General features: G+C 47.7%; 1 long non-coding RNA gene across 2 annotated transcripts; it reads left to right on the plus strand.

Annotated features, from left to right (window-relative positions):
- The first annotated feature begins 101 nt into the window (after positions 1 to 101).
- On the plus strand, positions 102 to 6,947 carry LOC115402461 (uncharacterized). Of its 2 annotated transcripts, none has more exons than XR_003933109.1 (5): positions 102 to 209; positions 4,732 to 4,834; positions 4,918 to 4,983; positions 6,746 to 6,823; positions 6,896 to 6,947. It is a non-coding gene; the product is annotated as an uncharacterized LOC115402461 (long non-coding RNA). The 2 variants fall into 2 exon arrangements; XR_003933108.1 differs by having other exon boundaries at positions 109 to 209; positions 4,720 to 4,834.
- The last annotated feature ends 6,519 nt before the right edge of the window (positions 6,948 to 13,466 follow it).

Here is a 13,466-nt window from a genome sequence, read left to right on the forward strand (position 1 = left end):
CAGACCGTAGAACTACACCGTGATGAGGTTCGACTGGTTTGTGACGTTGATGGAGGAGTGTCACATTCTACAAGTCGCACACTTTGTGACCTCAGCTGTGTGTTTGCAGATGAACCAGAGACAGAAGGACTGAGGACCAGTCTAGAAAAGCTGCGTCTCCCCTGAAGTTTCCTCCAGAGCACAAAGAATCTGGAGGATGGCCTGAAGAGGTGAGAGTCTGAGGTGTTTCACCTGCTGTTTGGTCTGATTTCAGTGTTTGGCTGCTTCGAGTGTGTGTGTTTGCATGTTTGTGTGTTTACGTGTGTGTGTTGGCTCAGGCTGACTCTGATGGAATGAGGATGTTTTCAATGATAAACAACATGTCGCAGTAATTTGCATGTACATAAACAGGAGTGCAGCCAGTAACAGAAGAGAGGAAAACACTTTATGAATCCCAGAGAGGAAACTCTTCCCACTGTGGCTCCGCTCAAAATATATTAAAATGTCAAATGAGAAAGTGATTGAACACGTCCTTGTCTCCATTTCCAGATCGTAATCGCACTGTGTGTCAGATCTCTCCTTCTCGTCTTTCTCTTCTGTTTCTTGTAAACCAGAGTTGTTTTACTGAAGCCCGCTCCGGATTGCCTCAGAAAACCCCGTTAAAGACGTCATGTTAGGATTTCTCAGACTTTTAAAGGCTTCATATGGTGTTGAACAGTCGTGGACCCTTCTGGACCTCGAAGGTCTTTTCTTCAGCTGTGGTTGATCCAAGTCGTGGTCCAGGTGTGAAAAAACACAAACATTAGTGCCACTGTCGTTTTCAAAACCTTCCATCAGTTCTGTGTCTTTGTGAACCCAACAGCCAATCACAGATTACCAATATTGACAAGCCAGTGGGTGGTCTTCCCCGGCAGAAGACCGTCTTTCATTCGTGAGCGTCTTAACTCCAAACCACAGATGTACCGCAACACAAAGAAACAGAGACAAGGTTCCTCTCCTGAGTCTGGGCCGAGGCAGAGCAGCACGGCAAAACGGAGAAAGAAGCAGTATAAAAATAAGAATCAAAATTGTAAAACAACAATATTTTGACCAGAATTTGTCCTGAAATGCATCTTTTAGAAATGGACCCATCAGAGATGGACGCACAGATCACTGGTGACATCGGCAAAAAGGAGGAACAACAAAAATATTTTTAGGTCTTCCTGGTAACGGTATTAAAAATCTAACAACTCTGCAGAATAAATAAATAATATAATACAACACAATTTTGACCAGAATGGACACGTCCATCGGGATCATATCTGGCTGTAAAGTCTGTAAATTCCAGTAAAATTCAGAGTTCTCTTGTCTTTTGTAAATACAATGAAAAAAACAGACGGCAGAGGGTAATTCACAAATTCCCAGAGGTCACAGGTCATGCCAGTCCGGCGTGCGGAGGCCATACCTCTGTCTGTGGTTTGACGCTCTCCCCGATGTCTCCCGGCTGCTCCTGAGGGAGGGATCGTCCTCACCGGGCCGATTTGGTCAACGAGGAGCTTTTCTTCAGGGTTCTGGTTGCTGGTCCGACTGTTCCTCTGTGCTTCATTCTTCTTTTCTCTCTGGCCTGTTTCCTCCTCTGCTTGGAAATGTTTGGCGAACTTCTCAGGCACCCCGACATGAGCGTCAAGCATGAGTCTTCATCCATTTGGCTTCGCCGAGAGCGCTTGGCTCAGAAGTAGCCTGAAGTTTCTGAACACAAGAAGAACTGAGGCTCAGTGTTTCCGATGCTGGAGTCAAGTGTAATCACGAGAGTCGGATATGAGTCATTTGATAAAAATGAGTTACCAAATGGTCAAAAAACTCAGATTCAGGGAGCAAGTCCAGGCATCAGGACCTGCAGTGTGTTTTTGGGAAAACACTCATTTTAACTTGTGGCTTTTGACTTTTGGGTTTTTGGTTTGATCTTTTGTGTGTGTCTGGTATCTTGAGTCCACATCTCCTGAGCCAAATCAAAAACAAGTCTGTGACTGGAAAACATAAAAATAAAAAGAGAACCCAGAAGTCATTTTACCAGACAGGATGTTTTGATATCTGAAGTCCATCCATCCATCCATCTTCAGCCGCTTATCCGGGGCCGGGTCGCGGGGGCAGCAGTCTCAGCAGGGATGCCCAGACTTCCCTGTCCCCAGACACTTCCTCCAGCTCCTCTGGGAGGATCCCAAGGCGTTCCCAGGCCAGCCGAGAGACATAGTCTCTCCAGCGTGTCCTGGGTCTTCCCCGGGGTCTCCTCCCGGTGGGACATGCCCGGAAAACCTCCCCAGGGAGGCGTCCAGGAGGCATCCTGAACAGATGCCCGAGCCACCTCAGCTGGTTCCTCTCGATGTGGAGGAGAAGCGGCTCTACTCCGAGCTCCTCCCTGGTGACTGAGCTCCTCACCCTATCTCTAAGGGAGCGCCCAGCCACCCTACGGAGGAAGCTCATTTCGGCCGCTTGTATCCGGGATCTTGTCCTTTCGGTCATGACCCAAAGCTCATGACCATAGGTGAGGGTGGGAACGTAGATTGACCGGTAAATCGAGAGCTTCGCCTTTCGGCTCAGCTCCTTCTTCACCACGACGGACCGATACAACGACTGCATCACTGCAGCCGCTGCACCGATCCGCCTGTCAATCTCACGCTCCATCCGTCCCCCACTGTGAACAAGACCCCAAGATACTTAAACTCCTCCACCTGGGCTAGGGTCTCTCTACCTACCTGGAGAGGGCAAGCCACCTTGTTCCGGTCGAGGACCATGGCCTCGGATTTGGAGGTGCTGATCCTCATTCCTGTCGCTTCACACTTGGCTGCGAACCGCCCCAGAGCATGCTGTAGGTGGCGGGCTGGTGTGGGTTTGCTTATAGCCCCGCAGGTCAGCCGCCATGTGTTGGAGTTCACCCCAGTGAACGAGAGGGTCGCATCCCTGCGCCTTCAGGTCGGGGATAGGTGCCTCACTGTTGTCTCGGCTTACGGGCCGAACAGCAGTGCAGAGTACCCGGCCTTCTTGGAGTCCCTGGGAGGGGTGCTGGACAGTGCTCCGACTGGGGACTCCATTGTTCTACTGGGGGACTTCAACGCCCACGTGGGCAGCGACAGTGAGACCTGGAAGGGGGTGATTGGATCGCATGGCCTCTCTGATCTGAACCCGAGTGGTGTTCTGTTATTGGACTTCTGTGCTAGTCACAGTTTGTCCATAACGAACACCATGTTCGAGCACAGGGGTGTCCATAAGTGCACTTGGCACCAGGACACCCTAGGGCGGAGGTCGATGATCGACTTTGTTGTCGTGTCATCTGACCTTCGGCCTCGTGTTTTGGACACTCGGGTGAAGAGAGGGGCAGAGCTGTCGACCGATCACCACCTGGTGGTGAGTTGGATTCGCTGGCGGAGGAGAAAACCAGACAGATTTGGCAGACCCAAACGTATCGTGAGGGTCTGTTGGGAACGTCTGGTGGAACCCTCTGTCAGCATGGTTTTCAACTCCCACCTCCGGGAGAGCTTCTCTCATGTCCCGAGGGAGGTTGGAGACATTGAGTCCGAGTGGACCATGTTCTCCACCTCCATTGTCGAAGCAGCTGCCCGGAGCTGTGGTCGTAAGGTCTCTGGTGCCTGTCGTGGTGGCAACCCCCGAACCCGGTGGTGGACACCGGAGGTGAGGGCTGCCGTCAAGCTGAAGAAGGAGTCCTATCGAGCCTTGCTGGCTCATGGGACTCCCGAAGCAGCTGACGGGTACCGGCAGGCCAAGCGAACTGCAGCCCGAGCAGTTGTGGAGGCAAAAACTCGGGTCTGGGAGGAGTTCGGGGAGGCCATGGAGGAGGACTATCGGTCAGCCTCGAAGAAATTCTGGCAAACCGTCCGGCGCCTCAGGAGGGGAAAGCAGGTCTCCGCCAACACTGTTTACAGTGGAGGTGGGGAGCTGCTGACCTCAACTGGGGATATCATAGGACGGTGGAAGGAATACTTCGAGGACCTCCTCAATCCCGTCGCCACGTCTTCCGTGGAGGAAGCAGAGGCTGAGGTCTCAGAGGTGGACTCGTCCATCACCCAAGCTGAAGTCACCGAGGTGGTTGGTAAGCTCCTCGGTGGCAAGGCACCGGGGGTGGATGAGATTCGCCCTGAGTACCTCAAGTCTCTGGATGTGCAGGGACTGTCTTGGTTGACATGTCTCTGCAACATCGCGTGGCGGTCGGGGACGGTGCCTCTGGATTGGCAGACCGGGGTGGTGGTCCCCCTGTTTAAAAAGGGGGACCGGAGGGTGTGCTCCAACTATAGGGGGATCACACTCCTCAGCCTCCCCGGGAAAGTCTATTCCAGGGTACTGGAGAGGAGGATCCGACCGATAGTCGAACCTCGGATCCAGGAGGAACAATGCGGTTTTCGTCCTGGTCGTGGAACACTGGACCAGCTCTATACCCTCCATAGGGTGCTCGAGGGTTCGTGGGAGTTTGCCCAACCAGTCCACATGTGTTTTGTGGACTTGGAGAAGGCATTCGACCGTGTCCCTCGTGGTGTCTTGTGGGGGGTGCTCCGGAAATACGGAGTCCGGGGCCCCTTGTTAAGGGCCGTCCGTTCTTTGTAGGACCGGAGTAGGAGTCTGGTCCGCATTGCCGGCAGTAAGTCTGAAGTCTGTATTTTGAAATTAATTTTGTTGTTTCATGGAAAGCATTTCCTCAGAAACAGAAATGATCTCAAAATGACCCGACCTGCGTTCATGGTGTTCATGTAGGTGTGTGTGCAGGTGTGTGTGCCGCGATGGATCAGTGTGAGGACGGAGAGGACGGAGTCCCTCCCCCTGAAGCAAGTCTCTGGGGAGAAGATGAGAAACACGCCGAAGCTCAGAGGTGAGGCGTCCTCAAGTCGTCTTCAAACCACTGCAGCATCAGTGGTCGCGCTCACAAGCGTGTGTGTGTGTGTGTGTTTCCAGCTGTGCAACCAAGCACTCAAGGGAGCTTCCTCCTGATATTGCTGAACAGCGTCGTCCAGAATCTGAGTAGGTCAACGTGAACTCAGTGATGGTCCATGTCTCTTTCCACGTCAGTGTTTCGGTCTTCTTGTCTCAACCTGAAATAGAAAGAACGGAGCTGATTCCTGTCCTCCTGTCATCACACGATCCCAGCTGGAGTCACAGCGGCTCGAGTTTGTGCTGTTTCCTGTCTTCAGTTTAATTAAGAACGAGCAAACATTGATCCTGATGGGGAACCAAGAGCAGCTGTAAAAGCTGACACTCAGAAAGCTGAATCTCTGTTTCACTGATGGCTTTTGGGTTCTATCGGATGCGCTCAAGCTCCACCATAAAACAGCTGCCGGGACCTCGAGTCACCGTCACCCTGAACTAGGGCTGCTTGATTTTGCCTAAAAATAAAACCCCGATTATTTTCTCTCAAACCCGATTTTTCAATTACGATTACGACTTTTTGTAAAATTAAAAAAAAAAAAAAAAAAAAAAAAGAAAGATGAATAAAGTACTTTAAATGTCTTTTACTCAACCTTATTTTATCTGTTTGGATTCAACAAATCCCCAGTCCAAAAGTTACAATCACGTTACTGATTGATAGTGCAAAACTGTCAATTATAAAATCCAAAGTGAACAATCAATCTGAAATATGCATCCTTATTGCCAGTGAACTTAACTCTGTTGCAAATAAACACAAGAATCCCTTGGGATTATCTTAACACACTCCAGGTCCCTGTTCTTACTTAAAACAAAAAATAAAATGAATATAAAGTCAGTTTTTGTAAAATAAAAATACCCTACAATGTAAAATAAATCTCAGTCAGTTAGTTAGTCAGTCAGTCAGTCAGGTGAGGTATGAAGGCAGCTCAGGTAAGATGCTACAGTCACAGTTTCCCTCCGGTCTTACTTGAACAAAAATCAATGAATGGTGCAAACTCTGTGTCACACCGAAGGTATTTGGCTCGACCTAACTGACGGTCGAGCCGGGAGCGACAGTGTGAACACGTTTTTCACGTTGGGTCGACCTACTTTTGGGTGGATCCGGGGCCGCTTCGAGGAGGAGGTCCGAGGTGGATCTAGATGCCCAAGTCGGTATGAACACAGCCTAAAACTTTACTTCCCTGAGCAAATTTAACTTCTCCGGCAGTAGCCATTCTTGTTGTTGTTAGTTACCAGACGCTGAGCGAAGGCAGACACGCACTTCCGTCATGACGGGCCGGAGGAACTTCAGTGGCTTAGAGGCACTAAAAAGGACGCATTCATGTGAAAAGCCAAAATCGTTCACGAACGATTTCAGCGTTTTTAACATCTTCTTAACCTAAAAAGTCCATTACGATTCAAAGTCGATTAATCGTGCAGCCTTACCCTGAACCCACCAATCCGACTCCATAACTGTTTGCTTCAATTGCACTCTCAGACAGGAAGTCGTTACAAGCTACAGAGCGAGAGAGAGTGTGTCTGTCATGCTGTGATTAACAGTGAACAAAAAACCGACTTTCTGATTTTCAGTGAATAATTCAATCCCATTTTGAAATCGACAATAACATCACACTATTTTGTGCCAAATAAAAGTTTTCCTTTTGTTTTCTGAAAAACATGTCATTATTGACATCACGATGTTACTGAAGCCAAATAGGCTACTGCTAAAGTCTCTAACTGTTCAATCGTTCTCACTCAGAGAATCATCAGTTTGAAACTCTCAATTCTTCCCTTTATCCTCCAGTCTTCCTCCCATTTTTCCACTCAGTCTGTTCGTGATGTTGTTTGTTTTCAGCTCTGACTCTGAGTTTCCTTCCAGCTGTGTGTCCCTGAAGAGTGATCAATCTATCAGTGAACCGCTTTTATTCAAACCTGGAGCAGGACCTGCTGATGAGGGGTGAGGATCAGTGTTTGTGTCAGGATTCATCCTCAGAACAGCAGCTTGAACAAAGTCAACATGTTTCTGCAGCGTCAGCCAGCAGAGCTCCCAGGTTCTCCGTGGAGGCTCCGCCCCTCAGCATCAAACACATCTGGACTCCATCTTTATGGTGAGAACAAGTCTCCATTCAACACTTTACTGTCTCATCAGTGAGACAGAAGAAGTTGTTGTGACTTCCAGCTGAAACATGAAGCAGACTCTCAGCTTCTTAGATCCATTCAGGTCCAGAGTGAAACAGTCCAACCTTCATCCAGCTTCCAGCCTTCACTGATGCTGACAGTGTTGTTACAATTGGTAATTGGGAATAAATTACTAAAGTAATGATTACTGAGAGTAATTTATTACTTTAGGTAATTTAGTTGCTTATTAATTTGAGTAAATTGTGATTTACCAATTAATAATTGCAGGTCATTAACAGTGAATCACCAATAACAATCAATTACGGCGTAATAACTGTTTAAAGTGAAGCACCAAGTAATTTAACCCAACATCAATTATTATTAATCAGAATAAACTGTTATTTACTCGTTAGTAATGTCAAATAATCAGCTATTTGGGAATGGAGTAGACCACAGAGTGATTTAAATCGTTGATTAACCAGGTGTTAATAATTAATCAACAATGCCACAAATTACCAATTACTGGAAATGGGTAAATTACAGAAAATTAACTGAGAGAAGTTGCAAATTAAGCGTTAAATTAACCTGTGGGTTATTTAATTATTAATATGGCAAAGAAACTCAAACAGAAATTGGGTTTTTTCTTTAGAAATAAGTCCTGCTTCTCTTTTAACGTGAAAAAAAGGCTTGTCACTGCAACTTTTTTATCAGTTTTAGATTATGGAGATTTGTTTTATAAGGATGCTACTGCTCAATGTCTTGGAAAGATAGACAGTCTTTATCATGCTTCCCTAAGATTCATAACGAACTGTAAAGCCAAAACCCATCATTGTGACTTATATTCTCGGGTGGGATGGCCTTCCTTGTCTACTAGGAGACTTGGACATTGGTATATCTTCATTTACAAGGCCATGCTCAGTCTGTTGCCCTCCTATATCTGCGACCTAATCACTCAGAGAAGTGTTGACTCTCATTGTCTGCGCTCAAATGATTATCTCTTGCTCTCTGTTCCATTTGCCCGCACAGAACTCGGAAAAAGAGCTTTTGCGTATCCAGCTCCCTACTCTTGGAACAAGTTGCAAAAGGACTATAAATTGAGTGAACTCAATCCCTTGAGCTCTTTTAAATCAAGGCTGAGAGCATTCGAGACAGCATCTTTTATGTCATTGTTATTGATTTCAATTGTAATTTATTGAACTGTGTAATGTAACTTATTATTTTGTGACCCCCAGGACTCCCTTGAAAAAGAGGCTTTTAATCTCAATAGGACCTACCTGGTTAAATAAAGGTTAAATGAAAAATAAATAAATAAATAAATAATTAATTTCAAAGCAACATCACAACTACCAATGTTCAGTCTCAAAGATGGAAAGATAATTTAAGCTGGTTGTTAATCTTTGGATAAACAACCGTTGAATTATCAGAGAAGGTGTGAGATTGAGCACAGACTGTCCAACCATCAACACTGTCACAAAACACAATGAAAAACCACTATGAATCATTCAATTCAGTTAATGAGCGTTTGTTTACAATGTCTATTACTAATCAACACATCTAATTAACAAAACAGAACATTCAAACTTGCACACTCTGTTTCAAACTGTGTGTGTGTGTGTGTGTGTGTGTGTGTGTGTGTGTGTGTGTGTGTGTGTGTGGGTGTGTGGCGGAGCGGCCACCCAAAGCGACAGGAGGAGTCCATCCTGAGTCACTCATGAATTAGGCGTGACTTATGGAATGAAATCCCTATCAAAATTCAAGAGCATTTTAAATTGATTTGAGAGCAGCATTGATCGATTTCATTCTCGGATTTCATGATATTGTCTCTCAGAACTCTGCTCTCGCGCTCAAATTTGCTCTGCGCGTGCTCAAACTGTGTCCTCACGCTCGGTTACGACGCTGCTTGCGCAGATTTTGTGCGCTCACACTCAAACTCCTCCTCTTGCTCTCACGGAACTTGTGCTCACGGATCTCTGCTCTGCTCTCGGATTTTTCGTGCATCAACGCTGTCAACCAATAGAAAGCTGGCTCGCTCTGACCAATCAGATTATCCCTGTTTGTATACGGGTGCGTTCGCTGTTTCTGAGGAGCGTCGCGTACGGGCGGACACCCTTTCAACGGGTTTTATTCACTTCCTCCCTCCGGGGCTGTAATAAATGTGATTTCTTTAAAAATTTTTATCACTGTTGGATTAAATATCATGTAATACATACAACAGCGTCCAAGCTTCTCATTACAATGGCTATATTGTATAATAATAGCCGCATTGAACACTGCTCTTTGAGGTGTGCTGGTGGAGAAAACAATGTCACCATCCTGAAGGGACGAGGTACCTTTTGTCAGTTTGATTTTCTGTTAAATTGACATAATCACATTCCAATAAACGGGCCAAATTCAACTCTTTTTCCCGTCCTGACTGACAAAATGGATTTTCCACTCATTTCCCGTTTGACAGGTGGGCGGGGCTTACGCCGCTCTCAAAGTAAAGCTGTTCTTAACACAGCAGCAAATGTCTGCTGCTCCAGCCTCCTGTCAGGACTGTAAACAACTCATAAAAGTTGTATTAGTGTTACACGAAGAAGCTCACTCTGTGCTTTGCTGCTCTTTGGTTCTCATTGTTTGACGCTAAACTGCATTTTTTCGACTCCCGACTAAATGAAAGTAGTTAAAAAAATGACCAGCAGGGGTCGCCCTGTATTGCTCTCCTCATCATCTGTGATCAGTGGAGAAACACAGTGGAGTTATCCAGATTATTGTTATATTATTTTCATGTTTTTACCTTGTAAGTATCATAAAACCAGGACACATGCAGGCTCCAGTACACATGTCAAACAGTACTTCTGACAGAGACGCATCATAATTTATTTCCACATATGACATGACCACTGAAACTGGAGCCATTACAGTCAGAATGGTCTTATCATTGTTGCTGTTGTACAGCATGGGTTCATTTATTGTTTGCATGTTTTTAATCACGTAAACATTCAACAAATCAATAAATTCTCTGTTTTCTCTCACTCCTTTGGCGTATTAGTTGCGTGCGAAAGGAGTTTAACTCCTTCTCTACAATCTCATTGTACACTGTGTAAATTCGGAGGGATGAGGAGAGCAATACAGGGCGACCCCTGCTGGTCATTTTTTTAACTACTTTCATTTAGTCGGGAGTCGAAAAAATGCAGTTTAGCGTCTAACAATGAGAACCAAAGAGCAGCAAAGCACAGAGTGAGCTTCTTCGTGTAACACTAATACAACTTTTATGAGTTGTTTACAGTCCTGACAGCAGGCTGAGCAGCAGTCAGACATTTGCTGCTGTGTTAAGAACAGCTTTACTTTGAGAGCGGCGTAAGCCCCGCCCACCTGTCAAACGGGAAATGAGTGGAAAATCCATTTTGTCAGTCAGGACGGGAAAAAGAGTTGAATTTGGCCCGTTTATTGGAATGTGATTATGTCAATTTAACAGAAAATCAAACTGACAAAAGGTACCTCGTCCCTTCAGGATGGTGACATTGTTTTCTCCACCAGCACACCTCAAAGAGCAGTGTTCGATGCGGCTATTATTATACAATATAGCCATTGTAATGAGAAGCTTGGACGCTGTTGTATGTATTACATGATATTTATTCCAACAGTGATAAAATTTTTTTTAAAGAAATCACATTTATTACAGCCCCGGAGGGAGGAAGTGAATAAAACCCGTTGAAAGGGTGTCCGCCCGTATGCGACGCTCCTCAGAAACAGCGAACGCACCAGTATGCAAACAGGGATAATCTGATTGGTCAGAGCGAGCCGGCTTTCTATTGGTTGACAGCGTTGATACACGAAAAATCCGAGAGCAGAGCAGAGATCCGTGAGCACAAGTTCCGTGAGAGCAAGAGGAGGAGTTTGAGTGCGAGCGCACAAAATCTGCGCGAGCAGCGTCGTAACCGAGCGTGAGGACACAGTTTGAGCGCGCGCAGAGAAAATTTGAGCGCGAGAGCAGAGTTCTGAGAGACAATATCATGAAATCCGAGAATGAAATCGATCAATGCTGCTCTCAAATCAATTTAAAATGTTCTTGAATTTTGATAGGGATTTCATTCCATATGACTCGGGTCACGCTCGGGTGTTCGTGAGTGTTCGGATCGCCGACGGGTCGGCACGTGGGTGTCCACATGTGCGGTAGAGAGAGGGAGAGGGGAGAGAGAGCGAGGTGAAGTTCTGGCTCTTCCTGACTGGTGGAGGTCGGTGTGCGCTGCGTGGACCTGGAGATCGCACGCCTGCGCAGGAGGGAGAGCCAGAGAGAGGGAGGGAAAGAGAACTGCGTTCTCGACTGAGAGAGGGGGGAAGAACGAGCGGCCGGGCGGGCGAGCGACGCGCGTGCCGACTCGAGGTCTATGCGCTGCGTTTTGAATTTACTCATCTCGGGGTTAGTAAGAGGAGAGATTGAAAGAGGAGCCTGTCTTCCTATCTTAAACGCAGAGACGGCACAGCTCCAGCCGGCCGTCTTGTGGGTCTGATGTGAGAAGGAAGTGCGTGCTCGCGAGCGTGTGCACAGGAGCGCACAGGAGGAGGAGGATGGGGAAATGAAGGAAGAACAACTGTCTCACGATATCATGAATGAGCTTCAGTCCTAGTTCACCATAGAAGAAACACAAGCATGATTATCACCACTATCTTACTGCCTAAAACCTGCCCAGGTCTCAAACCTCGTGCGATGAGGGACTTTAACGAGCAGCTCTCAGCCGCTCTGTGTCCTTTCGGCTGATGAGGTGAGTTCGGTGAGGGTATCAATGCCGTCACCTTGATCTCAGTCCTGACTGAGTCTAGCCGGACCTAGATGGCTCTTTTTGGTTTCCACGTGGAACCAGGGGCCCGGTTCCTCTGTCCGGGTCCTCGGTCGGCTGCAAGCGGGGAGAGCGGAGTTGTAGGCGCTGCACAGCTGGGAGTGCAGTCAGAGCTCGGTCGTCTTGAGGGCAGCTACTCCTTTGTGGAAAGTTTCACCAGTGAAAAAGGGGAGAATGGATCCCTGGGCTCCAGGTCGGTGGAGAGACTCCGGCTCATGTGGAGGAGTTTAAGTATCTCGGGGTCTTGTTCACAGTGGGGGACGGATGGAGCGTGAGATTGACAGGCGCATAGGTGCAGCATCTGCAGTGATGCAGTCATTGTATCGGTCCGTTGTGGTGAAGAAGGAGCTGAGCCGAAAGATGAAGTTCTCAATTTACCAGTCAATCTACGTTCCCACCTTCATCTATGGTAATAAGCTTTGGGTCATGACCGAAAGGACAAGATCCCGGATACAAGCAGTCGAAATGAGCTTCCTCCGTAGGGTGGCTGGGCGCTCCCTTAGAGATAGGGTGAGGAGCTCAGTCACCAGGGAGGAACTTGGAGTAGAGCTACTACTCCTCCACATCGAGAGGGGCCAGCTGAGGTGGCTCGGGCATCTGTTTAAGATGCCTCCTGGGCGCCTCACTAGGGAGGTGTTCCGGGCATATCCCACCGGGAGGAGACCCCGGGGAAGACCCAGGACACGCTCGAGAGACTATGTCTCACGGCTGGCCTGGGAATGCCTTGGGATCCTCCCAGAGGAGCTGGAAGAAGTGTCTGGGGACAGGGAAGTCTGGACATCTCTGCTGAGACTGCTGCCCCTGCGACCCGGCCCTGGATAAGCGGTAGAAAATGGATGGATGGATGGATGGATCTGTGTGCATCTTGACCAGCAAGATGCTTTGAGGCCGTTTTAATCCGTTGGAGGACGCAGTTGGTCAGCATCCTCTCAGATACATGTCGCCTGTAGACTGAAGATGGTGGGCTGGTGACGTCTATTTGACTGGCAGGCAGAGCTCCCGCCCCCAGGGTCCGCTTGGCCAATGAGATGGTGATCTGAGTCCACCCCTCCCTGTTCAGGAAAGGGGCCTCATGAGCACCCTCGTGAGGTGGGACAGTGGTACTGCACCATTATCTGGTTCCCCTGCTGTGCAGAGGTGAGGAACAAACGCCATCTTGGCTTTGTGTGGAGTGAGGCCAGGCTGGACTGGCCACCATTTCAGGTTTGTCAAACAAGATGACGGTGGCATCCTGCTGGGGGCAAAGACACTTCTTTGTTCCCTGCTATGTGGCCATGGTGGGGATGGCACCCCCTCTGTCTCCTCTCTAAGGAGGCAAGTACTCACAGAAAACATGACTCCGGGTCATGTCCTAGCTGGATCTTTCACATTAATATTTCCATTAATGCATCCCCAACACTATTTCTGCTGGAGATCCACATGAAGTGTGACTTGGCTTCACATGTTGTCCATTTTGGATTTACACTCACATCTCCATCTGTCTAACTCCAGATGTTTCTCTGTTCCAGCTGCTGGAGGACAACATGGTGGCTTTCATGAAGGAGGAGCTGAAGAAGATGAAGAAGCTCTTGAGTCCAGATTACCCAGCATGCTCAGAGAGTGAGAGAGAGGATGAGGATGAAGAGCAGAGGAGCAGCAGAGATTCATTTCTGAGGATCACAC

Source organism: Salarias fasciatus, chromosome 15 (assembly GCF_902148845.1).
Source record: "Salarias fasciatus chromosome 15, fSalaFa1.1, whole genome shotgun sequence".
Classification (NCBI taxonomy): Eukaryota; Metazoa; Chordata; class Actinopteri; order Blenniiformes; family Blenniidae; genus Salarias; species Salarias fasciatus.